The following is a 7,500-nucleotide window of genomic DNA, read 5'->3' as shown; positions in this document are numbered from 1 at the left end:
TTATCTGAAGGACAAATAAGAGCTGAAGATGTTATGCACTGGCAAGATTGAGAAGAGCACAGGACTAAAGGCAGAGCCACGTATTTCTGCATTATAGCAGTATTTCATTATAGCAGTATTGAATTATAGCAGTATTTCATTATAGCAATATTGCATTATAGCAGTATTGAATTATAGCAGTATTTCATTATAGCAATATCGCATTATAGCAGTATTTCAATATTGCCCCCTACTGACATGAAACCTAACATGTAAAGGTAGAGGGTGAGAGTGTGACAGGGAAATGTATGGGTAAGAACTCTCAAAAAAACAAAGCTCATGGGAGCAGAGTGAGGGACTCCTATACATCCTCCCCTTTTCTCTTAATCGTTACTCTTCCTCTCTGTAAGCACGTGAACACACTTCCTTCTCCACCCAAACCACAATAACACCACTCACAGCCAGCATCAAGCCCACTCTTAAGCCCTGTATCCCTGCATTTTCTCCTTGTGAGTTTATTTTTCTTTTATACCTTTACTCTCATCCTAAGGACACTCTCTTCATTTTCTTGCATCTCTTTAAACGTGTTTTCGGTGCATGCTGGGTACCTGTAGTACGTGTGATGATGTGCTACGCACTGATTTCTTCACAAGCCCGTTTAATGGAAGAATCCTGCACAAGCAATGTCATGTGCAATGAATCTTCCCAGTTCCTAAAGAAGTGGTTGTTGTGTCACCTCCACTGGTAGTCTGTTTACCCTTGGATAATTAAATTCCACATCTACTGCTGCTTCATGTCTGTCATATTGCTCTAAGCTAAAGAAATCCAACCATTAGTCGCCAGTAACTGAGTAACTGTGAGCAATAAAGGCCAGGTGGAAACTTCATCATCACAACACATTCTATAAATATTCCTTTGCTATTTGTGAGTGTCAGCAGTGGTGCGAGAGAGCTCCAGCACCTGGGCCAAATACATAGTTTTTACTTGCTCTTTAAGCCCAACCTCATTTGGCACTATAATGATGAGTCCCCTGATGCCAAGAAAATGTAATGAAGTTCTGGTACTCCTATTAATAACAAAAGTCTAACATCACTGGACATATATGAAAAGTAGCTTAACATAAAAATATGCACTTTCAGGCTGATTCCAAAAAAGTAGGTTTATTAAACGTAAGTTGGACTTCTAGTGGCTGACTGAAGAAAGCTGGTCAGAACGGAAGAAAGAAAGAACAAATGGAAGAACACGTGGACAAATGAAAGAAATCAAAGTATAGCTGTCCTGTTTTACGGGTTCCCCAGGGCAGCATTAGTTGCCAGGTGAATTCCTTCGCGCCATCTTTTACAGGGCTCCGATGATTGGGGGAAGCAGCACACTGACGGCACACTAAGCAGAGCTATTACACCGACTAATTTACCCAACTGGCCCCCTCCCCAACTCGGCCGCTACATACTTGGCTGAATCCCAGGGCGGCCTTACTGTTTACACACCAGCTCACCACACCCCGCACGGAGAAGTAGCAGCGCAGATGAGGTGAGAACGAGGCAGGACGGAATTATTTCTCCCGAGCGTTCCGTTACACATGTGGAGCGGAACGGAGCGACCTGCGCGTGGGGATAGGCCGTCTTATTTGTTTGAACCATGCATACGCAGAAGAGCATGATGACAAAGCTAGGTGGATGTTTAAAAACCAAAGCAGTGGTCACATACTAGAACGCACACAACAGCGCGGGAGCAGTGGCGAGGAATAAGAGAAAAGGCCTGTTTGTTTTAGGCCACGCCATCTCCCTTCACCACTTCCCTAAACTCAGAAAGAAAAATCTTTACTTTCAGAGGGAACAAAAAAAAACAAAAAAACTCAAAATTGGTGATTGAGTAATATGCTTGGCTCTTCAGACGGGTGACAGAGACAGAGAGGGGAGAAAGACGAGAGGGTGAAAAGGGAGACACAAAAGAGGGTAGGTGAGAGAGAGAGAGAGAGAGAGAGAGAGAGAGAGAGAGAGACAGAGAGAGAGAGAGAGAGAGAGAGAGAGAGAGAGACAGAGAGAGAGAGAGAGAGAGAGAGAGAGAGAGAGAGAGAGAGAGAGACAGAGAGAGAGAGAGAGAGGAGAGAGAGAGAGAGAGAGAGAGAGAGAGACAGAGAGAGAGAGAGAGAGAGAGAGACAGAGAGAGAGAGAGAGAGAGAGAGAGACAGAGAGAGAGACAGAGAGAGAGAGAAGAGAGAGAGAGAGAGAGAGAGAGAGAGAGAGAGACAGAGAGGGGAGAAAGACGAGAGGGTGAAAAGGGAGACACAAAAGAGGGTAGGTGAGAGAGAGAGAGACAGAGAGAGAGAGAGAGAGAGAGACAGAGAGAGAGAGAGAGAGAGAGAGAGAGAGAGAGAGAGAGAGAGAGAGAGAGAGAGAGAGAGAGAGACAGAGAGAGAGAGAGAGAGAGAGAGAGAGAAGAGAGAGAGAGAGAGAGAGAGAGAGAGAGAGAGAGATTAAGTGAGGGTTTTGGTTTTTGTGATGACTACTTGTGATGATTAGTTCTCGGTGAAGGTGTACCGTTCAGCTGCAGCCTCGATCATGGGCAGCATCTGGGTCACACTTAACATGCACGAAATCTTTTCTTTATTCCTGTACTTTTGTGAAATGTGTTACAGATGTGTAGCCTGTGTGCATCAACAGTGTGAGTGACTAATGACAATGACTAAAGAAAAAAGAAATATCTAAATATGCAATAAATAAATAAACTAAGAATCCTTTCATGAGCATCCTGAGGTTAACATAAAGTTGAAAGGATGAACAGCTCTACCCAGACAAACGCACAGTTATGATTTCATAATCCTCACACAAAGATCTAATTAGTGAGAGTACAGCCAACTGAAATACATAACACAGCCTGCAGACAGTGACAGCCATCATTACATGTGGAGAGTGTGTCTCATTTTCTTAAACTGCCACTATAACCAAGAAACACTTTTCAGAACTCACTTTAGGGTACACAACTCCCTAAATACAATTCATAAGCACGGAAAGGTTTTCAGTGAAGCAAAAAAAAAAAAAAAGTCCCTTAACTTGAAATAACTCATCATATGAACACATGGCAACAGATCTATCTTTATTTTTGTGGTTTAGATCACGAATGTTGAGTTTAGTCAAGTTCCCCGTGTGCAAAAATAAATAAATAAAAGGTTTCATAACCAGCCAAGTACTCTGTATCGTAAGCACTGTCGGTGCATGCCTACACCTACCGGTTCGGCGAGTTAGAAATACAACTGAAACAAACGGAAGAACGCTTGAAGTATGTCGCCGGCCCTTTTGTACATCAAGGTGTGCTTGCGCGCTACCCAATCCGCAAACGGGGCACCCGCGATCTTGGTGCGCTCCCAGCTCCGTCTCGCTCCGGTCGCCCCGCCCGTTTTAGCTCGGCTGCAGCGCGCCGATAAAGCCCTATAGTGAGGGGTCGGCACGGGAATCGAGACCTCACAGGACAGTGACCTACGTGGACCACTTCACTACGTACAAGGGAGCCGGGAGTACATGTCACATTTATAAATGTGACATTCCAGAAGCGTCGAAGTTTCGCAAGACGTCCGTGAAACAGCCTAAAGGATTTTCTTCGGTGGTTGAGTCTGTGGATAAAAAAACTGCTAGAATACAACTTCGGAGTTCTGGGGTACCACATTAATTCGCTGGGTGAGTTGAATTAGATTACTTTAAGACAACAAAATGCAGTATCTACAAAGTGTATTGTGTGCATTTTCGTCCACAATGGAACGAGATTTGTATGCTATGTTTTATCTTATTTCACCCATGAAAAGCATGCAGACACATTTAAGATTAAACACCTGGAAATAAAAATGACATTATTTAATGCACTGATCAAAATGATCATCTCGTATGAACAAATACGAAATGAATTGTTGAAAATAAACCGAAGCAGTTTGGCACGAGTACAGAATGTGTCTTGCATTTCATGGGGATCTACAGTAATCCCGTATTTGTAGCTGGTGCAGTAGTGTATTCCTGTCCGCGCGCCTACGGAATCTGTTACTGTAATCGCTGCGAGCAAAACTGTAAGTTCTGCAGCTGCAACTGCGCGCGTGTGCCCAAAACTTGGAAAAGCGTCTGTCATAGGAAATCTAGAAAGAAGTGTTTGACCACAGGGCAAAACACAGCAGTGTTTCGCCCGGTGTGAACGAGCGACCCACACCAAACGTCCACAGTGGAGAAACAAAATCAGCAAACAAAACGATGGAGAAAAGGGTTTGATTGCGCTTACTCAACACGAGTTCAAAGGTAGAAGCAAATCCGTTTAGGTACACGCATCATAATGGAGATTAGCTGTTATTATTTCGGGACAACCGATCTTTTTGTTTATTGGAGCAGAGTATCAGAATTTTCCTCTTTCAGGCAAAACAACACCGCAGGAATTTACTTACCGGTTTGTGGAGACAAGGACAGACTCCTCTCATAAACGTAATACACCACACAGGTTGGTTCTTTAATGAATGCGGAGAGAAATACTGGCGAAGGAGCGACCTGATCTGACCATATCGTTATACTAAAATGTTATCTTTACAACATATGATGAAGTTACATTTCAACTTTTCTGCACTTATTTTTTACATTCCCCTTATATAACTAAATAATATCAAATATTGTCGAACACATCTCTGCTCAATACATTCTGTTTAAAACAGCAGAGTTAACAGTCGGCACAGGACTTCTAAACAAAATCTAACTAAGACAGATCGGGATGAGGCTTTTCGGAAAATCGCCTAATGTGTCCTCGGAGCAAGACAGATGGAGCGTGCCTACAGAGGAACCCATAATTAACCCCTGCAAACGCGCCACAGAAAGCCCGCATTCATCTCCATCGTTGCTGTTTATAGAGAAGACTAGTTTGTGCACTAAAAAGCTTTAGTATAGACTATGAACTTTCTTTTGGACGTCAGCAGCACTGGCTTATAATAAGGAATCATTTTTGCGATAGCCGGTCTGTCTACAGAATACACATTATGATGTGGCTGTTAGGAGTTTCTGCTTTAAAAGTGTTTATATATTGATGTTCTTGAATACTCCAATTGAGTAGCATGAGTAGTGTTTGCATGTTATGCAAAGATGCTCGGGGAGAAAGAAAGACAGAGAGAAAAAGAATTGATAAAAAGAGACAAAAAGACATTGTAAGGGGAGAAAAAGAAGGGATGGGAGAGAAAGCAAATATTCTTGAGTCTGTGTCCGAGAGATGGGTAGAGGAATCTGGTAGGAGGTAGCTGGGTGGATGCTTGGCGTAACACAAATGTGGGCACTGGGGCTCCCAGGGCATTTTGTACACCATGTAGAGTGTACGTTTAATCTTGACCTGAAATAAGTATTAACAAACACACATTCCATCACCAATCCTGAGTCTCTGCTATGACCCTGCATAAAAGACCTGCTAGTCAGTGCAGGAAGTGGGTGCTCTTAAAATGCTAACTTAAAAATACACAGTCATACACCCAGAGTCAAACACACAGAGTCATACACCCAGAGTTAAACACACAGATTTAAACTGCCTAAATGCACATAAATTTTGCTAGACCTCCATTGTACAAATACCACAGCCAGATTTAAATATTTAAATATTTATAATTTAAGTATTATAATATGCTACCTTCTGCTGTTGCCAGCATTACTATTTCCAAACCACATTCTGTCAAGGAGATGAAAAGCAGAGTGAGCAGTGCACGTGGCACTCCTAGCTTTCACTGCCAGTTTGCCCTGTAGCTGATGTAGCGTCAGAATAATATCCAACTGGTTTCTGTCCACTGCCTTGTCCAAACACCATCATTCAAACAGAAGAACAGCACCAGGGGCTTCTGCTAAACAGACTGTTCAAACATACACACACACACCAAAACACACACACACGCATGCATGCATGCAAGCACACAGTCACACACACACAGACACACACACACACACACACACGCACGCTTGCACGCACATTTGCACACGAGGATGATCTTAAAAGGCTGTGTTGTGGTCCTGTGCCTGCATCTAATGTTTCTACTTCACAGTGGTGTTATTGAAATGCCTTCTAGATAAGTGACTCTCTGTCACTTCTTTTGATGTTACTGTCTAACTCCTGATTCCTAGACTTGGTACACCAGGTGCTGGTCTTGGTCTTCTTCAGGAAAGACACAACTTGCTTGCAAACTAAATAGTGATAAAGGTCATTATTGCTTGAGCATTCATTAGTTTTACTCTTTTTCTCTGACACACACATACACATGACTACAGGAACATACCGAGCATCCAGAGTCATATGCACACATGCATACACACACACACACACACACACACACACACACACACTAGCTTTTCTATCTTATACCATTTATAGGATCTGGGTTAAAGGTCAGGCATAGAGGTAAAGGTGGGGAGGGCGAGAAGTCCAGCTGAGGGCACAGAGACATCAGGAAAGTGTGTTTATCTGTCTCAGAGTGACTAGTGGAGGAACATCAGAACAAGCCAGGGAAACATTAATTACACGGCTTTGCCAAGTCTGCACATCCCTTGGGTAGCTATAGCAAGGTAAGTTAGTTTGAGCCATGGTTAATGGTGTGGTGAAGTTCAAAGCCTTTTGAATAAAAGCCTTGTAAGCACAGTCAGGTGCTTCCCCAGGTGTCCAAGCCTCACTGTCCCTCAACATTTCTAGGAGGTGCCCTTAAATCAAGGCCCTGTCTTCAAAGGCCCACAAAGCCATTCTGACCAAGCAGTGTGTGCAGGCGAACCGAAGGCTTGATCCCTGCCGAGGCAAACTGAAGAAGAGCTTGACAGATGAGGCCAAATGAGGCGTTCAGAATAACCACTTCAAAAGAAGTCTGAGTAAATACACACACACTCGTATGCATACGCAGTGACCATGAGCTTCTCAGCTAGAAGATAAACTCCAAATCACTCGCGTCTCAGCCACCTTCTCTAGAGAGCAGACGTGGAGCAGACGTAAACTCTCCTTTAGCAGATCGGACACTCCGTCTCTCTCTCTCTCTCTCTCCATATAGAACACTTCGAATACGCAATAAAAATCTGACAAATGCCCGTTCATCCACTAGTTAATTTCCTGTATGGAAGCGAGAGAGGGAGAGAGGAAGAGTGGAGTGAGAGTGCACATATTCCTGAAAGCCACCGCAAATTGCAGTGTTTCAGCCAAGCCGTAAAAAAAGAAAAACGACTTTTAATCTAAGCCTGGTAATTACCTCCTGCCTGAGTTGTAATTGGGGAAGGACGCCCGGAGCAGAGAGGGCTGAGCGCAGCTCTGAGGCAGTCGTGCTCCAAACCGTGCTCGACCGCAGACTTCCACTCCACACAAGGTCAAATACTTAACTGCCCGCTGTTAATGACTAATACGAAGTCAAACAAGTCAGCAAAAGCAACATTCTCACTTCACTCAAAACCCTGATTAGGAGATAAGCTGGAAGTCAGTGCTACCTTTGTGTTGTTTAATGTAGCACAGTCTGGATTGTAGAAGGAAGCAGACATTATCTGTGTTTGGGTT

At 43.5% G+C, this 7,500-nt stretch overlaps 2 protein-coding genes across 4 annotated transcripts in view; one reads left to right on the top strand and one right to left on the bottom strand.

Moving 5' to 3' along the window:
* Positions 1-7,500, bottom strand: part of coro7 (coronin 7) — a 105,583-nt gene that overhangs the window by 25,433 nt on the left and 72,650 nt on the right. The gene's annotated exons all lie outside the window — the stretch shown is intronic.
* vasnb (vasorin b) overlaps positions 3,214-7,500 on the top strand; it is a 24,525-nt gene continuing 20,238 nt past the window's right edge. The window contains exon 1 of the mRNA XM_027009130.3: positions 3,214-3,653. The gene's annotated coding sequence lies outside the window, so the exon portion shown is untranslated. The remainder of the gene's footprint in view (positions 3,654-7,500) is intronic.

Source organism: Electrophorus electricus, chromosome 3, assembly GCF_041902795.1.
Source record: "Electrophorus electricus isolate QZ-2024a chromosome 3, ASM4190279v1, whole genome shotgun sequence".
Taxonomy (NCBI): domain Eukaryota; kingdom Metazoa; phylum Chordata; class Actinopteri; order Gymnotiformes; family Gymnotidae; genus Electrophorus; species Electrophorus electricus.
This window is presented reverse-complemented; position numbering and strand designations above follow the sequence as displayed.